A 23721-nucleotide genomic window follows, 5' to 3' on the forward strand; every position below is an offset into this window, starting at 1 on the left:
CTCATTAACTCCAGCTCCTTGAACTTGATTTCCCGCTGAAGCTCCATGTCACGTTCCTTTAATTCCCTTTCCGCTTTTCTCTCCTCTGCTTCGAGGTCCCTTGCAGCTCTCCTTTCCTCTGCTTGTTCCTTTTCTCTTCTTTCCTGGAGTTCTCTTTCCACTCTCCTTTCCTCTGCTTGTTTCTCTTCCCTCCTCTCTTCTGCTTTCCTTTCTTCTTCTGCTCTTTCCTTTTCTGCTTTCCTTTCTTCTTCTTTAATCCGTTCCTGGCTCCGTAACTGCAACTCCAGTTTCCGGAGCTCAACGTCTTCTGGTTCTTCGGGTATCCACTCCCAGGCTAACTCGTCCCATTTTCCTAATCCCACCATAGATTGTATCACCGTGGCCTGCAACTCTGCCTTCCTCAAATTAGTTCGGACCTCCAAGTTAAAATGTTTGGCCAATTTCAAGAGGTCCGACTTTAGCAACGCTCGGAACTGTGCCTCACTCGGTGTTACCCCAAAGTTCTGTGCCACAAACGCCATGGTGTCTATCGTTAACACCTGTTAACCTTCCCCCAAGATTTTACCCAATTTCTCAAAAAAAAAATATTACCAATTAATAATTAATTAATAAATTTTAATTACCAAAAATATTATTATTTTATTATTTTATACACTTTTAGATCCCGGACGTAGACCCAATTGCGAAACCGCAAATCGTAATTTGGACGAGCCCCCAATTCTGTTACGTGGTCCCCTCAGTGCATACCAGGTCTCGGTGACCCCCGGACCGTGAGAGGACCCTCGCCAGCAAATAGTATTATATAGGCGCATTCGCCACGCAATCCATAGGAATTTCACCCAGGAGACCACTGATGTGCAAGTATATATTTCCAATGGTAATGATACCAAACACTTTCAACGACACAACCACGGAGATTTTCCCCGAGCAATCAACAATACACAACCAGGCACAATCAATATTACAACCATGTGAACTCATCTACACAAACTCTAAGATGGCCATCTTAATCTTATACATTCCTCACGTGAGCCCCACTCCTGACTCCCTCCGTGGTCAATGTCTCTCCTCTCCGCACACGGGCGGTTGGACGAACCCCGGGCGGACGTGCTCCCAACGTGCAGTCTCGTACTCGGGCCGCGGCTGCAGCGCACCTCCTTGCCAAGCCACGGGGCAAACCCAGCGCGGCGTCCAACGTGAGCGAGGCCCAACGTGCGGACCCGTACGCGTCTTTGTAGACGGGGCAAAACCCAGCGCGGCTTCCGACGCGAGCGAGGCCCAACGTGCGGACCCGTACGCGTCTTTGTAGACGGGGCAAACTGTCCCGGACGCTTGGTTTCGTGCACGAACTCACGGTGACTGGACGGGTCAAAAGGTATTTACCGCCCAGGTAACTCCTCTCGCCAGACGTTTCGAAACGGCGCGTTTTCCACGCAGCGCAAGGTCGCTTCCACCTTTTGTCGGAGCGGGGCGAGGAAGAAGGAACCTTCCTTTCCCTCGTGTCTTTTTCCTCCCTTTCCCGTCACTTCCGCTTCCGGCCACTTCCGTTTCCTGCCACTCTTTCAGAAGGGCTCCTGACCCTCCAACCACAACAACTACACAACAACTTAATATACTACACACGGAAGCAAAGACCTGCATGGTACTTCACATACATTCACATAAATATGTAACACTAACGCTTACTCGGACAAGCAAATCCCCTTTGCCATCCATAATGGTACACTCTATCCATACACCACATCTTCCCTTCCGTGGATGTTCCACGGGTTTCGGCTAGTCCAACATGTTTACATGGTAACCTGGCACTTTTACATGTCGCTTCACTGACGACTTTAATGAAAAGGCAACATGTCGTACATCACAAACATTCTGCTCTATTCACCCTATCATTTGCCCGAGGATATCTTCCATCTGCTTTGAAGTCAGCTGACATCACCTTCATCTGCCACCTTCGTCTTTATGGTCACAATTGTTCACACGTTCTCGTGGAGTAGGCCAGGGTGAAGTTTGGCTCAAGTCTTTCACGAAGCGGCTGGCCAGACCTGATGTTTGACTGAGGTTAGGGGAGAAATTAGTAATTTATTCAGGGTGCCAGCAATGGCTTGCCAACCCTTCACGAAGGACACCGTGGGACCTTCGACGTCCAACAACTAATGCCGGCAGATGGGACTCCCAGTGCTTTTTTGGTTTTTTTTGTGTACAAGATCGAGGATCGTGTAAGAGCCAACATTAATCACAAAAATACAAACTGACACATAAAACATATGATAAAGGGAGCGGAAGACAAGATGGGGAGAGAGAGGGAAGCAAACAAGTGCAACATTTGAGAGCAGGGACATCGGGAGATCTGTGGGAGGGAGAGGCCTTGGGGGGAGGAGGCATGGGAAGGGGGGGGGGGGGGGGGGAGAGGTATAAAACACATGGACACTGCTAGGACTTCCAGGAAAGAAGTCGGAATTTCAAAAAAGTGTATCTGGGGTGAATTAACTGGGGTAAAAAAAATAATTGAACGTCCATCCGAGGGACAGCACACACATCGATGAATCACACCTGCCTGTGAAACACCGGGATGACCGTTTATAGCTGGGTGGATATTTGAACCCAGGCAAGACCGCTTAGAGGTGAATGTGCGTACCTCCAGGCAATCCTGCCACCCATCTTCATCAGCCTTGCTGCTTATATATGGCGCTAGAAAACAAATAAAAATCACTTCCGCTTCGCTACAAAGCTCAGTGTTATTTGTTTTGGTTTAAACCTCCGTTTACATTGAGCGAAATTAAACATTTTGAAACTTTCGTAGTCTTACTCAGATTTCAACATTGCTGTAATGTTGTTTAAACTTCCTTTATATAAGAGGATACTCCAAGATAAGAGGATATAAGAGGATTTATAATACTGGCTACCACCGGGGGTGCTATACAATACACATTTACAGAGATCATTGGGGTCTTCCCCCCACCTTGAACCCCCTCTCCCAAATATGATACTCTGACAGAAACCATACCTGAGATATCCTGAGGCAGCATGCAGAATTTGGTCGGATTTGGTTCTGCAGTTTTTACATTTTTGAAACATATATAAAGAAACAAATAAACAAATAAATACACAAATTCACTTTTATAGTATCGATTATGTACCTCGCTGTGGAGTTTTGTTCCCTGATGCTGATGACCACACAAATTCTCATCTCTAAGCAGGATTTATTAACAAAATGGGTTGGGAAGAGGAAGGAACATGACAGCACACACTGTAAAGTCAGGTGATAACGAGAACAGCTCTCGGTAGGGCGCTTACCTACACCAGGCTGAAAAGTTTACCTTTTCTATCCCACTGATAGGCCGGATCTCGATCCGGACCTGAACCAAAATCGAATTGACATGTTCTTGTCACATACCAACTCATCCACCAAGTGTTGTCATCATCTATCAACATTTGGAGATATCGTGCTTTATACCATTTTTAGCTCGAGCCTGGTTAACTCAACTGGACGTTCATCACATACTGAACCCTCCGGCGTCCGTTGTCTGTCGTCGTCGTCTGTCATCTGTCGTCTGTTAACTTTTCGACGTTAACACTCCAGCGTCCACAAATATCAACCGATTCTGATCAAACTTGACATGCAGCATCCTTACCCCAAGGAGCAGGTTGGTATAACATTTCAGCCCGATCCGTTGTAAAATGGCGGACTTAGGCGACCATTTTGCTTTTGGTCATGAAAACGACATTAACACTCTAGCGTCCACAAATATTAACAGATTTTGATCAAACTTAGAATGTTTAACCCTTACCACACAAGGTAGGTTGCTATTGCATTCCAACCCGATCCGTCACAAAATGGCCGCCATAGGCCGCCATATTCTTTTCAGCTCCGAAACGACGTTAAGACTTTAACGTCCACAAATATTTATGGATTTTGATCAAACTTGGTGTGTGAGACTCTTACCACACAAGGTAGGTTGCTATCGCATGTCAAGCCAATGTCACAAAATGGCCGCCATAGGCCGGCATATTTTTTTCAGCTCTTAAGAAAAGCACAAGAATTTAGGACTTTAAAGTTGTCCAGTCAGTTCAGTTGAGTTTTGCTTCCCTGGAAGCTCTAGTGTTGGCTTAGCGGTTAGGGTGCAGGCTTGGGATCCCAGTGATACCTGGGTTTGAATCCCAGTCAATCGCTGAATTAACGCAAGGGGGGTTGATTCAGCCTGTCATCCCTCTGAGGTCGGCAAATTGAGTACCAGTCCCTGTGTGTCGCAAGAGGCGACTAACAGGGTTGGCGGCAGGAAGGGCATCTGGCCATAAAACATTGCTTCAAAAAGGGGACCATGGTGCCCGAAAAAGGACCAACCCAAAAAGCCAACCCCAAAAGGCCAAAAAAGGTGGGGAAAAATGGCCTCGAAAGGTGGTTCTTATACCATTTTTAGCTCTATCACTCAATGGTGAAGAATCACTTTAAAATTCTAGTATCTGGATCTTCATGACAATTTAACCAATTCGTTCTTGTCACATACTCAACCTGTACACCAAATTTTGTCCGAATCTGTCCACACGTTTTGAGATATCCTGCTGACAACAGACAAACAGACAGACTGGGTTTGAAACATTATCCTCCGTACACCTTCAGGGGAGGTAACAAATAAATAATAAAATAAGAAACATGTTGTGCATAGCACAATATTTGCAAAAACCAAATAAACAATAGTTGCTATGGAAACAGCAATTTGGCAATTTCGAAAATTTGCCCTATCAAGTGTTTTTCATGATTTAGTGTCATGCATAACAAATTTGGCTGATACATTTTCTAACACGGTATTTCGAAATGACGTATGAATGTTAAATGAGGCCTTTTGCGCATGTGCTGTGCGTTTATACTGATTTGGTTGGACTCGCCGGGCACTTATAACCTGCCATTGCTAGGGCGAAATCTGAGATTCGAATTGTCTTTTAAACATCATTATTGGCATTTCAAGATGAAAGAGTGTCCATTTCAAGATGGTTATCATGATTGTCTTGAATGAAAATCTGATTAATTTCTACATGATTGAGATGGAACCTGTAGCTTTGTCAATTTAAAGCGAACCACTTACACAACAATCCTTTTGTAATTTAGTCCGAAACAAAACATGTCTATTGTAATAATTAAATCATAGTGTCTGAATTCGTTCAGGAACCTACAGGATGGATTGTTCATGAATATTCATGAGTAGTTTAACTTATGTAGCAATCGGAAACAGTTCCCCTTCATACTATATATCTATTCATGAATATACGGCGATTGGTTCAAGTTACACGTTCCATGTACACGTATATTTATATATATACTGTATATATATATTCAATTGTTTTTTGTGGAAAAATTGCGTGCCCAGACCAAGAATCGAGTTCAGGTCCTCTGGAAAACCGTACCAGTGCTCTGCCATCTGAGCTATGTGGGCGACCCTGACCGAGCATGCAATTTTCCAACACATATGATTGCCACTCTCTTTCCGTGAATGCGTCCGGCGCACTCGCTGCCAACCATAGGAGCACCAACGGCCTAACACGAGATGGTCTTCCTCAATTGGGGGGGACAAATCCATGTCCTCTGTTATAAACACCACTGGGGGCGTAGTGAAGCAATTCGATTCATGAACATGATTAAATATCGTGTTCACGAGAGGACCCGCTATTAAATATATAATTCCTGGTCTGGGCATGTAATTTTCCCACATATATCAATTCAATTATTTAATCCTGTTCATTAATATATTTTCTTACACACTAGCGAAGAACCCAACCAAACCTCCAACCGCGAAGAACCTGCGCCTCCAACCAAACCTACGGGTTGATCTGTTCTTAAATGCCATGACGGCGCATGGCGTGGTAGTGCAAGGGGAAGGATTTATTTTTTTTAACCAGCAATGAGTACAACGTCGAGTTTTCAAGTCATTCCATCAGGCACTACATGTGCACTCGAAGATGGGTGACATCAGAGGCAGCTATAATGAATATATGCTAAACTAGGCAATTTCTTAAACTAGGGAATTATAACAAACCAAAATATGACTGTAAAATGTTGTTAGAGATGTATGACGTTCTGAAGTAGAGACAGTAAAGACCATTAATTATGTGGTTCCCAATTGGAGGTCCGCGGTCATTTATCGCAGACATTTGCCAGTTCCTGTTGAAAAGTAAAGAAAAAGAACCACTGCTTTGGAGGACCTGATGATGAATTGGGAGGTCAAAAATCGCCATATTTGCATAGGTATTAAATAGGACATTAAATATGACGTATTCAATTGGCTGAACGGGTTTCTGTATTGTAAATTGGCAATTTTGCGGGTTATAATCCCGATCCCATCGGGAAGGCAATGGCAAAAACTCCAATATACTTCATTATGCAGGAAGGTGCTTTGGCAGCACCTACCTTCCTCGTGTGGGGGCAGGAGGGAGAGAGGGATTGGTGCTTGGACTTTTGGACTGTTAGTGCACAGTAATGTGTGGAAATTAAATAGCATTGTCGTACAAAATGGCATATAATTCCTCTCACCACCAGTGGCTGGACCCCTCTGTCTCCGCAACCATTGTTGTTCAAAGAGCCCTGTCACAGAGGAGAAAAAGACCATACAATTTGGCATTATAGCTAATGGAGGATACCGAAGAGGAAGAGGGTACCGAATCTTGCATGCCCTTATCGCCAAGGCTTACAATAGCAAAAAACAGGCCTCGGAGAGGTGGAAGGAGGAGTGGGGTGGCGATGTGCCTTGACAGCCTTATGTTTACCTTGTGGTCGAGTCTGGATCTGCCCTGTCAGAGGCCGTGGTAATATTTACATCTTCTCGCAGGCATGGATCGGCAGCACGTTGCGCCATCTGTGCTCTACTCCTGAAGAATGATATCCATCACCTAAAAGTAAACCTCGTGTCAAGATCATGTCCTATTTTTCCACATTATCTTCGAGAGTTTTATCGTTGGGTAACCGTTTGACTTTGTCCATGGGGCCTCACAATGAATGATTTGCAATAACACGTACACTAATAGAATTGCAATATTATATACCAGCAGGTACCTGTGGAAATTCCGCATAAAATAAAATGTGACTTCAAGTCCTCAGCCAAGTATAACATATACTCGTATTTATATATATATATATATATACAGGGTGAATCAAAAGTAGCGCTCGTGCCCGATTTCTGTTTTTTCGGCTGTCAGGTTCTTTCTGGGATGTCATGTTGTTAATAATTGTCTTACAGATTATTAATTTTCTTAATTTATTTATTTTTGTTTTTGTTTTGCAGGTTATTGCTGAGAGTTTGGAAAGTTACTGAATTTGCACCAAATTGAACCATGAATTACCTTTCAATGAATCAACGCATTGCGGCCGTGAAACATTACTGCAAATGTAATGAACAACCAACGATGGCGGCACGCCGTTTGACACAGGAATTCGATATTAACCCACCCGGGGAAGAAACATACGATTGATTGTCGAGAAATTTGAAGCAACAGGGTGGGTAGCCACTGCAAAGAAGTCCGGTTACCTTTGTTACTGGTAGCCACTGCAAAAAAACAGCTTGGTACAATTCCGTAATAATTTTCCCCTGATTAAATGGTTAGATAAACATGTAATTCATTTATTTATACCTTCTTGTACACTGTAATACAAATGTCAAACAAACAATCAACTGACAGAAACATATATACATATATATATATATATATATATATATATATATATACACATATATATATATATATATATATATATATATATATATATATATATATATATATATATATATATATATATATATATATATATATATATAAACAGAAATCTGGCGCTACTTTTGACTCACCCTGTATGTGTATATATATATATATATATATATATATATATATATATATATATATATATATATATATATATATATATATATTGTTGCGGATCCGCCGCCGGCCTTCTCCCCTTATCAAGGGGGGATTAATCCCCTTGTCTTTACTGACCTGGCGCGACCCGAGACCTATTAGGTCCCTTCCGGAAAGCGCTAAATAGGGTTTAAGGACCAAATTTGCTGTTACCTAAGTACTAGCGCTGCCCTGGAAGCGAGGAAATAAGCCTCGCACGAACCACGTGCGATGGTGATACGCCGAGCGGTTTGCGTACACGTGATCCGCGCTATTTATAATTACTAGACCCGATTGGAGCGATCTTATTCGTACCACGCTTAGTCAATGGAGAAATCACAAAGGCGATCGAATTGGAAAGCAAAGGAAGAACAAATATGTTTAATTATGATTGCACGTATTTACAGCTCAGGGTGAAGAAACTCAGGGAAATCCTTAAACAGTCTGACTCTTAATACCCCAGGACCCCAGGACAAACGGGCCCGTCTCACACACACTCACACGGGGTTTGCAGATTGGCAGGATGATGTTCACCAGCTCCGCGGTGGTCGTACAGGATCGGCCCCGTCTCACTCTCCACTGTCCCCGGCACGTCCCACGAAGATGAAGGTAGACGAAGGCAGGACCGCGTATCGTGTCGCTCGAACAAAGCGGATAATCTCGGGGCGAACGGTAGAGGGCGGACTGTGCGCGGCTGGTGGTTACTCAGCCGCGTTCACTCGCTTTGGCCGAACAGCGTGAGTTAACAACGCCCTGTCTGCGCCCACGTATGCCACGTAACAAGGTTCATTCAGCGCGGGTGATTCCCGTCAAGCACGTCTCCTTCCTCCGTACTCAAAAGTCACTTCAGCGCACGTCTCCCATAACCCTGGTCCTGCAACTGACGAGTGCCTCTCCCTTCTCATAACTCGACTCAACTCTCGAGCGCCTGCCTCTCCCTTCTCATAACTGAGGTGGGGGCCTCGCGCAAAGGGTTTTATTGCCATGCCCTTAGAACCCTCTGGAACTCACCAGACGCTCTTCACCACGCCCTCTCACGCCATGCCGCTCGAGCTCCGATTGGCTGGTTCATTCTTACCGTCCCCACTGCCGCGCCGAGCTCAACCCTCCTTCACCTTTCGAGGCCCTGCCTCGTGTTAACTTGACTAGGGGACAGCCAAATGGGGCGCGGGATGGATTGCGCCCATAGAGGTAGAATGGAGGTTGGAGCAAAATGATTGTAGGGCCTATTCTCCTGTCTTTACACAACGCAGGTACTAAGAGGGGAAATGGCCTATTCTTACACATACTAAAATAAAAATAAAAAAAACCACCTTTCGAGGCTTTAGACACATACTAAGACATAACTATACTACAAATGGGCCTATATGTTGCTCGTGTGACTAACTATGGGGGGCAAACCTTTAACCTTTAATGACTTCAATGTGCCAATCTCAAAACCGCAGCAATATATATATATATATATATATATATATATATATATATATATATATATATATATATATATACAGTATATATATATATATATATATACCTATATACGAGTATATATTCGTCCAAAATGACGGGTTGGAACAGTTTATTTGACAGTGCAGCCGCGTGAGCGTGCCAAAGTCTGAAGTCTGGGCCTTGTGTCAGGTGTGCTTATATCTTCTTTATTTATTAGACATCCTACAGAGGTAAACAAACACTCGGTGTACTCTGCGTGCATTACACATCACGTGCAGCGAATTTCACCTCCCTGTGTCTTGTATTTATTGTGATTTTTAAAAAACCGCTTCTGTACACCGACCTTTGGTTCAGTTTGCAAGCCAACGCCTAAAATTCCAATGCAAGAGACATAATTACTCTTCTTTTTGTGTGTATGCATGCGTGTTTGTGTGTATGGATTATAGATGGATGGTACACAGGAGGAGGTCATATGTTAGAGCAACAGGAGGAGGTAATTTAGCCAATCATGACTGTGCTGCATCAAGTTCATCTATCTATCCAGTTGCTGCATCTATCCATTTAACCACCAGGATTTGCATATGAAAACCGCACGACCCGTCACCTGGCTCTTGCTTGGCCTTAAATGAAGACGTGACTAATTACGAGCATTCAATAACTGCACATGTGCCTCAAAGTATTAATGATCCCATAAGTCTTCAAACATTGTGCTTTATATCTGTTGCGAGCTCTCAACGTTGTTTTTTTTTAAATCATTGCATGGCCTAAAAAAATTGTTCCCAAAACAATTGTCACATTGTTCACCCAGCTGGCATTCTGCTCACTCTTATGGGGGATTAAGACCTCTTCCCGGGGCCCTTTGTGTGTCCGACTCACTGTGGCCAAAAGGGTTGCTTTGTGAGATTTAGTGCACAAACCAGTTCGCTCTTAACCCGCGACATTTAATCCTACAAGAGTGACCCTATTTGTTTGTAACAGTCCACGCTGTGCCAGCACGCTATCTCACTATCACTCACTTATCATTGTTTATAGGTCGCCTGTTATTATTTCAGCACCACTGTTTGTTATGAAGACCATTGTTAGACCAGCCTCCTCGATCTCTTAAATAAAAAACTTTGGGGTACAAAAAGTCTCATCTGGGGTACAAATAGTCTCATCTGGGGTGCAAAAAGTCTCATCTGGGGTACAAAAAGTCTCATCTAAGGTACAAAAAGTATCATCTGGGATACAAAAAGTCTCATCTGGGGTACAAAAAGTCTCATCTGGGGTACAAAAAATCTCATCTGGGGTACAAAAAGTCTCATCTGGGGTGCAAAAAGTCTCATCTAGGGTACAAAAAGTCTCATCTGGGGTGCAAAAAGTCTCATCTGGGGTACAAAAAGTCATCTGGGGTACAAAAAGTCTCATCTGGGATACAAAAAGTCTCATCTGGGGTACAAAAAGTCTCATCTGGGGTGCAAAAAGTCTCATCTGGGGTGAAAAAGTCTCATCTGGGGTGAGAAAGTCTCATCTGGGGTGAAAATGTCTCATCTGGGGTGAGAAAGTCTCATCTGGGGTGCAAAAAGTCTCATCTAGGGTACAAAAAGTACATCTGGGATACAAAAAGTCTCATCTGGGGTACAAAAAGTCTCATCTGGGGTACAAAAAGTCTCATCTGGGGTGCAAAAATTCTCTTCTAGGGTACAAAAAGTCTCATCTGGGGTACAAAAAGTCTCATCTGGGGTGCAAAAAGTCTCATCTGGGGTGCAAAAAGTCTCATCTGGGGTGCAGAAAGTCTCATCTGGGGTGCACAAGGTCTCATCTAGGGTACAAAAAGTCTCATCTGGGGTACAAAAAGTCTCATCTGGGGTACAGAAAGTCTCATCTGGGGTGCAAAAAGTCTCATCTGGGGTGCACAAAGTCTCATCTGGGGTATACAAAGTCTCATCTGGGGTGAAAAAAGTCTCATTTGGCATGAAAAAAGTCTCATCTGGGGTACAAAATGTCTCACCTGGGGTGAAAAAAGTCTCATCTGGGGTACAAAATGTCTCATCAGGGGTGCAAAAAGTCTCATCTGGGGTACAAAATGTCTCATCAGGGGTGCAAAAAGTCTCATCTGGGGTGCACAAAGTCTCATCTGGGGTGCACAAAGTCTCATCTGGGGTGCACAAAGTCTCATCTGAGGTGCAAAAAGTCTCATCTGGGGTACAAAAAGTCTTATCTGGGGTGCAAAAAGTCTCATCTGGGGTACAAAAAGTCTCATCTGGGGTGCAAAAAGTCTCATCTGGGGTACAAAAAGTTTCATCTGGGGTGCAGAAAGTCTCATCTGGGGTACAAAATGTCTCATCTGGGGTGCAAAAAGTCTCATCTGGGGTGAAAAAGTCTCATCTGGGGTGAAAAAGTCTCATCTGGGGTGAGAAAGTCTCATCTGGGGTGAGAAAGTCTCATCTGGGGTGCAAAAAGTCTCATCTAGGGTACAAAAAGTACATCTGGGATACAAAAAGTCTCATCTGGGGTACAAAAAGTCTCATCTGGGGTACAAAAAGTCTCATCTGGGGTACAAAAGTCTCATCTGGGGTGCAAAAAGTCTCTTCTCGGGTACAAAAAGTCTCATCTGGGGTACAAAATGTCTCATCAGGGGTGCAAAAAGTCTCATCTGGGGTACAAAATGTCTCATCAGTGGTGCAAAAAGTCTCATCTGGGGTGCACAAAGTCTCATCTGGGGTACAAAATGTCTCATCTGGGGTGCAAAAAGTCTCATCTGGGGTGCAGAAAGTCTCATCTGGGGTGCACAAGGTCTCATCTAGGGTACAAAAAGTCTCATCTGAGGTACAAAAAGTCTCATCTGGGGTACAGAAAGTCTCATCTGGGGTGCAAAAAGTCTCATCTGGGGTGCACAAAGTCTCATCTGGGGTATACAAAGTCTCATCTGGGGTGAAAAAAGTCTCATTTGGCATGAAAAAAGTCTCATCTGGGGTGCACAAAGTCTCACCTGGGGTGAAAAAAGTCTCATCTGGGGTACAAAATGTCTCATCAGGGGTGCAAAAAGTCTCATCTGGGGTACAAAATGTCTCATCAGTGGTGCAAAAAGTCTCATCTGGGGAGCACAAAGTCTCATCTGGGGTGCAAAAAGTCTCATCTGAGGTGCAAAAAGTCTCATCTGGGGTACAAAAATTCTTATCTGGGGTGCAAAAAGTCTCATCTGGGGTACAAAAAGTCTCATCTGGGGTACAAAAAGTTTCATCTGGGGTGCAAAAAGTCTCATCTGGGGTACAAAAAGTCTCATCTGGGGTGCAAAAAGTCTCATCTGGGGTGCAAAAAGTCTCATCTGGGGTGCAAAAAGTCTCATCTGGGGTGCAAAAAGTCTCATCTGGGGTGCAAAAATCTCACCCGTAGATTTTCGAGGCCGCCCTCGAGGCCTGGACGCGGCTCGGCCTTTGTAAAGGTATAGGGTCTGGGGTAACCCATTGGCCCATGGGTATACATCCACCCGAACCTACCCCATGGGAAATCCCCTTGCTTTTCCTGACACCCCCAGTCCCCCACCTCCCAACCCAGCACGTCATACAGCAGACCTAGGAAAGCTGCCATTTTGTTTATTGTTCCTCCACAGGTTGCAATCTCCTCTGAACAAAAGGCCCGAGGCTTTCCTTTTGATCCTACGCAACCATCTTGGTTTTCCTTTCCTCCCTTTTTCTCATTCCAAGGGATTCTGAACCTGATTGTCAACTTTTCTGACAATGAGAACTTCCAAAAGGCTGTGAAAAACCCCAACACAGCTGTTGGACACATAAGGCCGGACCCTTCCTGTTTGTAAAACAGATTTGGGGGGGGGGGGGTTCAGGGAGAGGGGGCCTAACATGATACAGTGTAAGAAAATATGACTATTTTATTAAATCTCCCAGAATGCACCAGGTTTTCACATAAATCTCGTTTTGACCTGTTCCACCAGCACCACCAAGGAGATAAACGTGACATCTGTAAAACAGGAAGAGCTTTAATCGTTCCCATGCCATGTTTATTTATTTAACTATGAAATGTTGTTGGCGAAGCTTGGTGAGGTTCAATGTTTGGTTTTATGAGCTGTGCCTTTGTCGGCGGCGAAATTCGTGGTTCATGTTGTGGTTAAAGTGGCCATGACACGATGTTTGTGCTTTTGGTTAGTTGGAGCTTGGAGTTGTCGATTGTGGTTTATTAAAAAGCACTGTGTACCCTGATGGATGAACAAACTAACTCTCCATCATTTTTGCTAGTTTCACTCCCTGAGGCCTAGTGTCATGCCCTGCCTGGTCTGGGATCTATTTTCGTTGTTGGGTTAGCTGTGGGTTTCGATTGTGGTTTATCAACAACTGGTGTACACTATACATACATTGACTGATGGATAAACAAACTTTTGATCATTTTGCTAGTTCCGGTCACCGAGTCCGGACATGACGCCGCTCAGGTCCATATCCCAGTGGTTCCCAGGGGTTTTCCCATAACCACTTGTGCCTCCCGAATAGGACCGGCTGGTGCATTAATTAATTGGTTGTTTTGATACTACAGACGGCGAGCTTCTTTCGGCTCCCTGGTCACTCTATACCATGGATCCCACCTCTTTTAAGAGCGCACATGGCTAACGTTCTAATGAGGCCAAACATGTGCACTTGCACACTCGGTGAGCACTCGCTGATGGAAACCACATGTGTGGAGCACGTTTTACGTGCACTTGTCCACAATTCACTCTCTTTATTGTAGGGGGATTTGGGGAGGAAACCAGAGTGGGATTTCACTTTGGTGTCCAAAAACCAGCCCTGGATAAACAAATTCCTGGATTACATTCCTTCTCATAACACCGCACGTTGGTTAAACTACCGAACTGTTCCGTTACCTACCCTAACACTCTCCGAATGGATTGTAGGGTATAGCTTAAGGGTCGTCTACATGTAAGGCAAGTGGAGCTGGGGGAGAGGCTATAAAATGGGACAGGAAGTGAAGGTCAGAGCATATACTAGCATCAGATGTGTACACCGGATTAGATGGAACCCTCCCCCAGGAACCCTCCCCCAAATTGAGGAGTTATTTAATTATTAGCGATTAATTAAGTACTTATTTAATTAATCAAATTTCCTTTCTCTTCTGACCATTAACTCAGGCACCTTTTGAGTTAGGAAGCTGACATTTGGACATGCCAATGACCAGGTGATTTGGCTGCAAAGGATATTTTTGATTTATTAATTAATCAATTAATCGATTAATTATTTAATTATTCGATTAATGACAAAAATTTTTTTTTTTTTTAAGTTACAGATTCTGATGAAATAGTGGTAGTTTATGTGTTCTCTGACCAAATTGATTAATAATTTAATTTTTTTATGATTATTATTTATTTATTTTCATTATTAATCATTTATTTATTTTCTTTCTCATTTGGCCAATATCTCAGGCACCTTTTGAGCTGGGAAGCTAATATTTGGACATGAGTGACCAAGTGATGTGGCTATCAAGGATATTTTTGATTTATTGATTAATCATTTCATCTATTAATTATTTATTGGTTAATCGATTAATTATTTATTGAGTAATCAATTAATTATTAAATTTTTTATAAATGACTTATTTAATTAAATTTCTAAAAGATACATCTTCGGATGAAGCACTAGTGGTTTAGTTATGCGATTAGCCAATTGATTATGAAAATATTTTGTGATAATCTTTTATTGATTTTAATTATACAATTAATCAATCAATTAGTGTACACCTCTCCCTCCCAATGCAGCCTCAATGAGCTGCACTGCGGTATTGCCGGGCGCTGGAGGCGCCCCGGCAATGCCGCGCTGCAGCATATTTAATTATTTGGCATGGGGCGGTGTACTTTGAATGTATCTGTACTTGTTGTACACCGCTCCTTTCCTATGCCATCTCCAGGCATTGCAAATCGTCATTGCCGGGCACCGAAGGGGGCTCGGCAGTGACGCACGCTGAAAGAGAGTACTCAGTTTTCACTCTGGTTTCTTGTTTGTTTGGTTGTCCGGGCGATATCTCAGCCATCCTTTGAGCTAGGAAGCTGAAATTTCGGCACAGTAGTGAGCAAGTCCTTTGTCAAAAACGGTATTATTATTTTTTTGATTAATCAATAAATTGAGGAGTTATTTAATTATTAGCGATTAATTAAGTACTTATTTAATTAATCAAATTTCCTTTCTCTTCTGACCATTAACTCAGGCACCTTTTGAGTTAGGACGCTGATATTTGGACATGCCAATGACCAGGTGATTTGGCTGCAAAGGATATTTTTGATTTATTAATTAATCAATTAATCGATTAATTATTTAATTATTCGATTAATGACAAAAACTTTTTCTTTTTTTTTAGTTACAGATTCTGATGAAATAGTGGTAGTTTATGTGTTCTCTGACCAAATTGATTAATAATTTAATTTTTTTATGATTATTATTTATTTATTTTCATTATTAATCATTTATTTATTTTCTTACTCATTTGGCCAATATCTCAGGCACCTTTTGAGCTGGGAAGCTAATATTTGGACATGAGTGACCAAGTGATGTGGCTATCAAGGATATTTTTGATTTATTGATTAATCATTTCATCTATTAATTATTTATTGATTAATCGATTAATTATTTATTGAGTAATCAATTAATTATTAAATTTTTTATAAATGACTTATTTAATTAAATTTCTAAAAGATACATCTTCGGATGAAGCACTAGTGGTTTAGTTATGCGATTAGCCAATTGATTATGAAAATATTTTGTGATAATCTTTTATTGATTTTAATTATACAATTAATCAATCAATTAGTGTACACCTCTCCCTCCCAATGCAGCCTCAATGAGCTGCACTGCGGTATTGCCGGGCGCCAGAGGCGCCCCGGCAATGCCGCGCTGCAGCATATTTAATTATTTGGCATGGGGCGGTGTACTTTGAATGTATTTGTACTTGTTGTACACCGCTCCTTTCCTATGCCATCTCCAGGCATTGCAAATCGTCATTGCCGGGCACCAAAGGGGGCTTGGCAGTGACGCACGCTGAAAGAGAGTACTCAGTTTTCACTCTGGTTTCTTGTTTTCTTTCTTGTTTTCTTTCTTGTTTTCTTTCTTGGTTGTCCAGACGATATCTCAGCCATCCTTTGAGCTAGGAAGCTGAAATTTCGGCACAATAGTGAGCAAGTCCTTTGTCAAAAACGGTATTTTTTTTTTTGATTAATCAATAAATTGAGGAGTTATTTAATTATTAGCGATTCATTAAGTACTTATTTAATTAATCAAATTTCCTTTCTCTTCTGACCATTAACTCAGGCACCTTTTGAGTTAGGAAGCTGATATTTGGACATGCCAATGACCAGGTGATTTGGCTGCAATGGATATTTTTGATTTATTAATTAATCAATTAATCGATTAATTATTTAATTATTCGATTAATGACAAAAAAATTTTTTTTTTTTTACTTACAGATTCTGATGAAATAGTGGTAGTTTATGTGTTCTCTGACCAAATTGATTAATAATTTAATTTTTTTATGATTATTATTTATTTATTTTCATTATTAATCATTTCTTTATTTTCTTTCTCATTTGGCCAATATCTCAGGCACCTTTTGAGCTGGGAAGCTAATATTTGGACATGAGTGACCAAGTGATGTGGCTATCAAGGATATTTTTGATTTATTGATTAATCATTTCATCTATTAATTATTTATTGATTAATCGATTAATCAACCCTCTTATGGTTAAACTGCCAAAATCAAGACTTTCTGCTCACCTTCACTCCTTCATTCCTCTTTTCTCCCGCCTCTGGAACAAACTCCCTCACTCTCTTCAATCCCACTCCACCCTCCAGGTCTTTAAAACAGCTGTTCACCACCATCTCTTATCCTCCCCCATCCAAAACCTTGATCTTTTCTACCCCCGCTAATTTCGGTCCCCTTGTGTTTTATACCTCCCCCCCCCCCCCTCCCCTTCCCACGCCTCCTGCCCCCAAGCCCTCTCCCTCCCACACTTCTCCCTGCTCTCAAATGTTGTCGTTGTGTGCTTCCCCTTCTCTCCCCATCTTGTCTTGTCTTGTCTTGTCTTCCGCTCCCTCTTGTTGTATATTTTGTTTGTCTGGTTGATTTGTTTGTGAAATAAATGTTAGCTCTTTCACGAGCCTAGATTCAGTATACAAAAAAAAAAAAAAAAATTATTGAGTAATCAATTAATTATTTAATTTTTTATAAATGACTTATTTAATTAAATTTCTAAAAGATACATCTTCGGATGAAGCACTAGTGGTTTAGTTATGCGATTAGCCAATTGATTATGAAAATATTTTGTGATAATCTTTTATTGATTTTAATTATACAATTAATCAATCAATTAGTGTACACCCCTCCTTCCCAATGCAGCCTCAATTAGCTGCACTGCGGTATTGCCGGGCGCCGGAGGCACCCCGGCAATGCCGTGCTGCAGCATATTTAATTATTTGGCATGGGGCGGTGTACTTTGAATGTATGTGTACTTGTTGTACACCGCTCCTTTCCTATGCCATCTCCAGGCATTGCAAATCGTCATTGCCGGGCACCAAAGGGGGCTAGCTCGGCAGTGACGCACGCTGAAAGAGAGTACTCAGTTTTCACTCTGGTTTCTTTCTTGTTTGTTTGTTTGTTTTCTTTCTTGTTTGTTTGTCCGGATGATATCTCAGCCATCCTTTGAGCTAGGAAGCTGAAATTTCGGCACAATAGTGAGCAAGTCCTTTGTCAAAAATGGTATTTTTTTTTTTTGATTAATCAATAAATTGAGGAGTTATTTAATTATTAGCGATTAATTAAGTACTTATTTAATTAATCAAATTTCCTTTCTCTTCTGACCATTAACTCAGGCACCTTTTGAGTTAGGAAGCTGATATTTGGACATGCCAATGACCAGGTGATTTGGCTGCAAAGGATATTTTTGATTTATTAATTAATCAATTAATCGATTAATTATTTAATTATTCGATTAATGACAAAAAAAAATTTTTTTTTAAAGTTACAGATTCTGATGAAATAGTGGTAGTTTATGTGTTCTCTGACCAAATTGATTAATAATTTAATTTTTTTATGATTATTATATATTTATTTTCATTATTAATCATTTATTTATTTTCTTTCTCATTTGGCCAATATCTCAGGCACCTTTTGAGCTGGGAAGCTAATATTTGGACATGAGTGACCAAGTGATGTGGCTATCAAGGATATTTTTGATTTATTGATTAATCATTTCATCTATTAATTATTTATTGATGAATCGATTAATTATTTATTGAGTAATCAATTAATTATTTAATTTTTTATAAATGACTTATTTAATTAAATTTCTAAAAGATACATCTTCGGATGAAGCACTAGTGGTTTAGTTATGCGATTAGCCAATTGATTATGAAAATATTTTGTGATAATATTTTATTGATTTTAATTATACAATTAATCAATCAATTAGTGTACACCTCTCCCTCCCAATGCAGCCTCAATGAGCCGCACTGCGGTATTGCCGGGCGCCGGGGGCGCCCCGGCAATGCCGCACTGCAGCATATTTAATTATTTGGCATGGGGCGGTGTACTTTGAATGTATGTGTACTTGTTTGTTTTCTTTCTTGTTTTCTTTCTTGTTTGTTTTCTTTCTTGTTTGTTTGTCCGGACGATATCTCAGCCATCCTTTGAGCTAGGAAGCTGAAATTTCGGCACAATAGTGAGCAAGTCCTTTGTCAAAAACGGTATTATTTTTTTTGATTAATCAATAAATTGAGGAGTTATTTAATTATTAGCGATTAATTAAGTACTTATTTAATTAATCAAATTTCCTTTCTCTTCTGACCATTAACTCAGGCACCTTTTGAGTTAGGAAGCTGATATTTGGACATGCCAATGACCAGGTGATTTGGCTGCAAAGAATATTTTTGATTTATTAATTAATCAATTAATCGATTAATTATTTAATTATTCGATTTATGACCAATTTTTTTTTTAAGTTACAGATTCTGATGAAATAGTGGTAGTTTACGTGTTCTCTGACCAAATTGATTAATAATTTAATTTTTTTATGATTATTATTTATTTATTTTCATTATTAATCTTTTTCTTTTTTTTTCTCTCATTTGGCCAATATCTCAGGCACCTTTTGAGCTGGGAAGCTAATATTTGGACATGAGTGACCAAGTGATGTGGCTATCAAGGATATTTTTGATTTATTGATTAATCATTTCATCTATTAATTATTTATTGATTAATTGATTAATTATTTATTGAGTAATCAATGAATTATTTAATTTTTTATAAATGACTTATTTAATTAAATTTCTAAAAGATACATCTTCGGATGAAGCACGAGTGGTTTAGTTATGCGATTAGCCAATTGATTATGAAAATATTTTGTGATAATCTTTTATTGATTTTAATTATACAATTAATCAATCAATTAGTGTACACCTCTCCCTCCCAATGCAGCCTCAATGAGCTGCACTGCGGTATTGCCGGGTGCCGGGGGCGCCCCGGCAATGCCGCGCTGCAGCATATTTAATTATTTGGCATGGGGCGGTGTACTTTGAATGTATGTGTACTTGTTGTACACCGCTCCTTTCCTATGCCATCTCCAGGCATTGCAAATCGTCATTGCCGGGCACCAAAGGGGGCTCGGCAGTGACGCACGCTGAAAGAGAGTACTCAGTTTTCACTCTGGTTTCTTGTTTTCTTTCTTGTTTTCTTTCTTGTTTTCTTTCTTGTTTTCTTTCTTGGTTGTCCGGGCGATATCTCAGCCATCCTTTGAGCTAGGAAGCTGAAATTTCGGCACAGTAGTGAGCAAGTCGTTTGTCAAAAAGAGTATTTTTTTTTTTGATTAATCAATAAATTGAGGAGTTATTTAATTATTAGCGATTAATTAAGTACTTATTTAATTAATCAAATTTCCTTTCTCTTCTGACCATTAACTCAGGCACCTTTTGAGTTAGGAAGCTGATATTTGGACATGCCAATGACCAGGTGATTTGGCTGCAAAGGATATTTTTGATTTATTAACTAATCAATTAATCGATTAATTATTTAATTATTCGATTAATGACAAAATTTTTTATTTCTTTTAAGTTACAGATTCTGATGAAATAGTGGTAGTTTATGTGTTCTCTGACCGAATTGATTAATAATTTAATTTTTTATGATTATTATTTATTTATTTTCATTATTAATCATTCATTTATTTTCTTTCTCATTTTGCCAATATCTCAGGCACCTTTTGAGCTGGGAAGCTAATATTTGGACATGACAGTGACCAAGTGATGTGGCTATCAAGGATATTTTTGATTTATTGATTAATCATTTAATCGCTTAATTATTTATTGATTAATTGATTAATTATTTATTGATTAATCAATTAATTATTTAATTTTTTATTAATGACTTATTTAATTAAATTTCTAAAAGATAGGTCGTCGGATGAAGCACTACTGGTTTAGTTATGCGATTAGCCAATTGATTATGAAAATATTTTGTGATAATCTTTTATTGATTTTAATGATACAATTAATCAATCAATTAGCGTACACCTCTCTCTCCCAATGCAGCCTCTATGAGCTGAACTGCGGTATTGCCGGGCGCCAGAGGCACCCCAGCAATGCCGCGCTGTGGGATATTTCATTATTTGGCATGGGGGCGGTGTACTTTGAATGTATGTGTACTTGTTTGTATCCTTTCTTGTTATCTTGCCAAAACGAAGTTTTTGCAAGATGTATTAGTCAGCTTGTATGTTTGTTTGTTTGTTTTTTTGTTTGTGGTTAATCATTTTTTTTTCACGTTTAGATCACTCTGTAGACCACAGTTATTATTGGAAACTCCTGTAACTTCGCATATCAGAGTCCTATAGAGATACCCTTCAGCACACAAAATTTTGAAGGTCAAGGTCAAAGGTCAAGGTCACTTTGTGGTCAATCATGGAGGTCGACGAAACACTAATTTTTTGAGTAACTTTGATCGGATCGTCTCCAAACTTCATGGGAATCTAGTATATGGTCCGGCGCTCAGCTGATTAGTTTTTGGTGGCGATCGGCCTTGACCTTCATGGTTAGCGCTGGAGGTCGAAAATTATTGACCCCAAGGTCAAATTTTGAAATCGTAGGTACCATATCGAGTAATACCTCATATGAATGCCCTTGATGAGTGCTTCCCAGATCTGTAAACAGTTTGACGCTATGACGTCATTTGATGACGTCATGACGAAAAAACGGAATTTTCACATTTTGGCAAGATACGGTTCACCCTGTGGGTGACATATGTTTTTATTATTTTCTTTCTTGTTTGTTTTTCCGGGCGATATCTCAGCCATCCTTTGAGCTAGGAAGCTGAAATTTCGGCACAATAGTGAGCAAGTCCTTTGTCAAAAACGGTATTTTTTTTTTTGATTAATCAATAAATTGAGGAGTTATTTAATTATTAGCGATTAATTAAGTACTTATTTAATTAATCAAATTTCCTTTCTCTTCTGACCATTAACTCAGGCACCTTTTGAGTTAGGAAGCTGATATTTGGACATGCCAATGACCAGGTGATTGGCTGCAAAGGATATTTTTGATTTATTAATTAATCAATTAATCGATTAATTATTTAATTATTCGATTAATGACAAAAAAATTTTTTTTTTTTAAGTTACAGATTCTGATGAAATAGTGGTAGTTTATGTGTTCTCTGACCAAATTGATTAATAATTTAATTTTTTTATGATTATTATTTATTTATTTTCATTATTAATCATTTATTTATTTTCTTTCTCATTTGGCCAATATCTCAGGCACCTTTTGAGCTGGGAAGCTAATATTTGGACATGAGTGACCAAGTGATGTGGCTATCAAGGATATTTTTGATTTATTGATTAATCATTTCATCTATTAATTATTTATTGATTAATCGATTAATTATTTATTGAGTAATCAATTAATTATTAAATTTTTTATAAATGACTTATTTAATTAAATTTCTAAAAGATACATCTTCGGATGAAGCACTAGTGGTTTAGTTATGCGATTAGCCAATTGATTATGAAAATATTTTGTGATAATCTTTTATTGATTTTAATTATACAATTAATCAATCAATTAGTGTACACCTCTCCCTCCCAATGCAGCCTCAATGAGCTGCACTGCGGTATTGCCGGGCGCCTGAGGCGCCCCGGCAATGCCGCGCTGTAGGATATTTAATTATTTGGCATGGGGGCGGTGTACTTTGAATGTATGTGTACTTGTTATAATATATTATTATTATATATATATTATATTATTATTATATAATATATATTTTTATTCTTGCACATCGTGAGAGCATGACCAAGGGTTGGCGTCAGGAAGGGCATCCGGCCATAAAAACATTGCCTCAAACAGGGAACCATGATTGTCATGGGGCCCGCAAGGCTAACCCCCATGCGGGGAAAATGGCCTTAAAACGATCATTCATATTCATTCATTCATATATTTTTATTCTTATATATTATATAAATTATATATTATTATATTTTATTATTGTTATTTCGTGCATTCTATTATATGCATTATATTACATGCATTATTATAATATGCATTATTATATGCATTATTCAAGCATTATTATTTAGTATTATATCAAGCATTATATATATCCTAGTATCATTTGTGAGGGTTTTTATTTATAAACTAAGAGCAAACCCTTCACCACTAGATCACCAAGAGTTGTCATTTCACGAATTTGTCAATAAAATGCTTCCGGTATTAAATTTCAGGTCGGTGACCTCACCATATAAGGTCATCAGCACCGCCACCAATACACTCATGCCCAATTAACGAACGTTTATAGTTGTTGGACATTTCTTGGGAATGTCACGATAAATTCCAAGGATGTTTAAATGACGTTTTAGTGCTGCGATGCAGGTTGGGACGTGTGCAACGTTCCGCATTTCCTTTACTTCTGAACATCTGACATGAAGGGTGGGGGTGCGAGGCATGGCAATCATAATAATACAATAAATAGAGTCACAAACAAATGTACTTTATATTTTACCTGTGACACCTGTTTAGACTGAAACACCAGCGCTGGTAAAAGAGGAGAACCGATGACGTGTGATTCTGTGCTTATGATGAAGAGTGACAGTCCCATTTCCGCCATGTTGTATATCGATGTAAATGGGTCATTGGATGTATAAAATAGGTCTGTTTGTGGGAAGGCGGAGATCGAGCTGGTGATGGACCATCAACTTCTCCAATAAAAAAAAACAATTAGAGAGTTGTCGTAAATAATGAAGAAAGTAATTCCTGAATGGGGTGATTTACCTTTGCTAGCACTGCAGGTGCACTTCACCTTCAGTACCCAGCTGTCGATAGCTTGAACCACAGCAAACTGAGACAACGTTCAGGGCCGAGACGTGCTGGACTAAGGGGTAAG

General features: G+C 40.0%; 1 protein-coding gene and 1 long non-coding RNA gene across 3 annotated transcripts in view; both read right to left on the minus strand.

Annotated features, from left to right (window-relative positions):
* The window catches only part of TRPT1 (tRNA phosphotransferase 1), a 458396-nt gene that overhangs the window by 353548 nt on the left and 81127 nt on the right, over window positions 1–23721 (minus strand). The window lies entirely within an intron of this gene.
* LOC137426943 (uncharacterized) overlaps window positions 653–23721 on the minus strand; it is a 30629-nt gene continuing 7560 nt past the window's right edge. Inside the window, exons 3-5 of one of the 2 annotated variants that reach the window (XR_010984424.2) lie at window positions 6760–6882; window positions 6527–6577; window positions 653–2056 (exon numbers count right to left, since the gene is read on the minus strand). This is a non-coding gene — a long non-coding RNA (uncharacterized LOC137426943). Of the gene's footprint in view, window positions 2057–2578; window positions 6578–6759; window positions 6883–23721 lie in introns of those variants that run through there. The other variant, XR_010984423.2, reaches the window with a different exon arrangement.

Source organism: Myxine glutinosa, chromosome 5 (assembly GCF_964187855.1).
Source record: "Myxine glutinosa chromosome 5, kmMyxGlut1.1, whole genome shotgun sequence".
Taxonomy (NCBI): Eukaryota; Metazoa; Chordata; class Myxini; order Myxiniformes; family Myxinidae; genus Myxine; species Myxine glutinosa.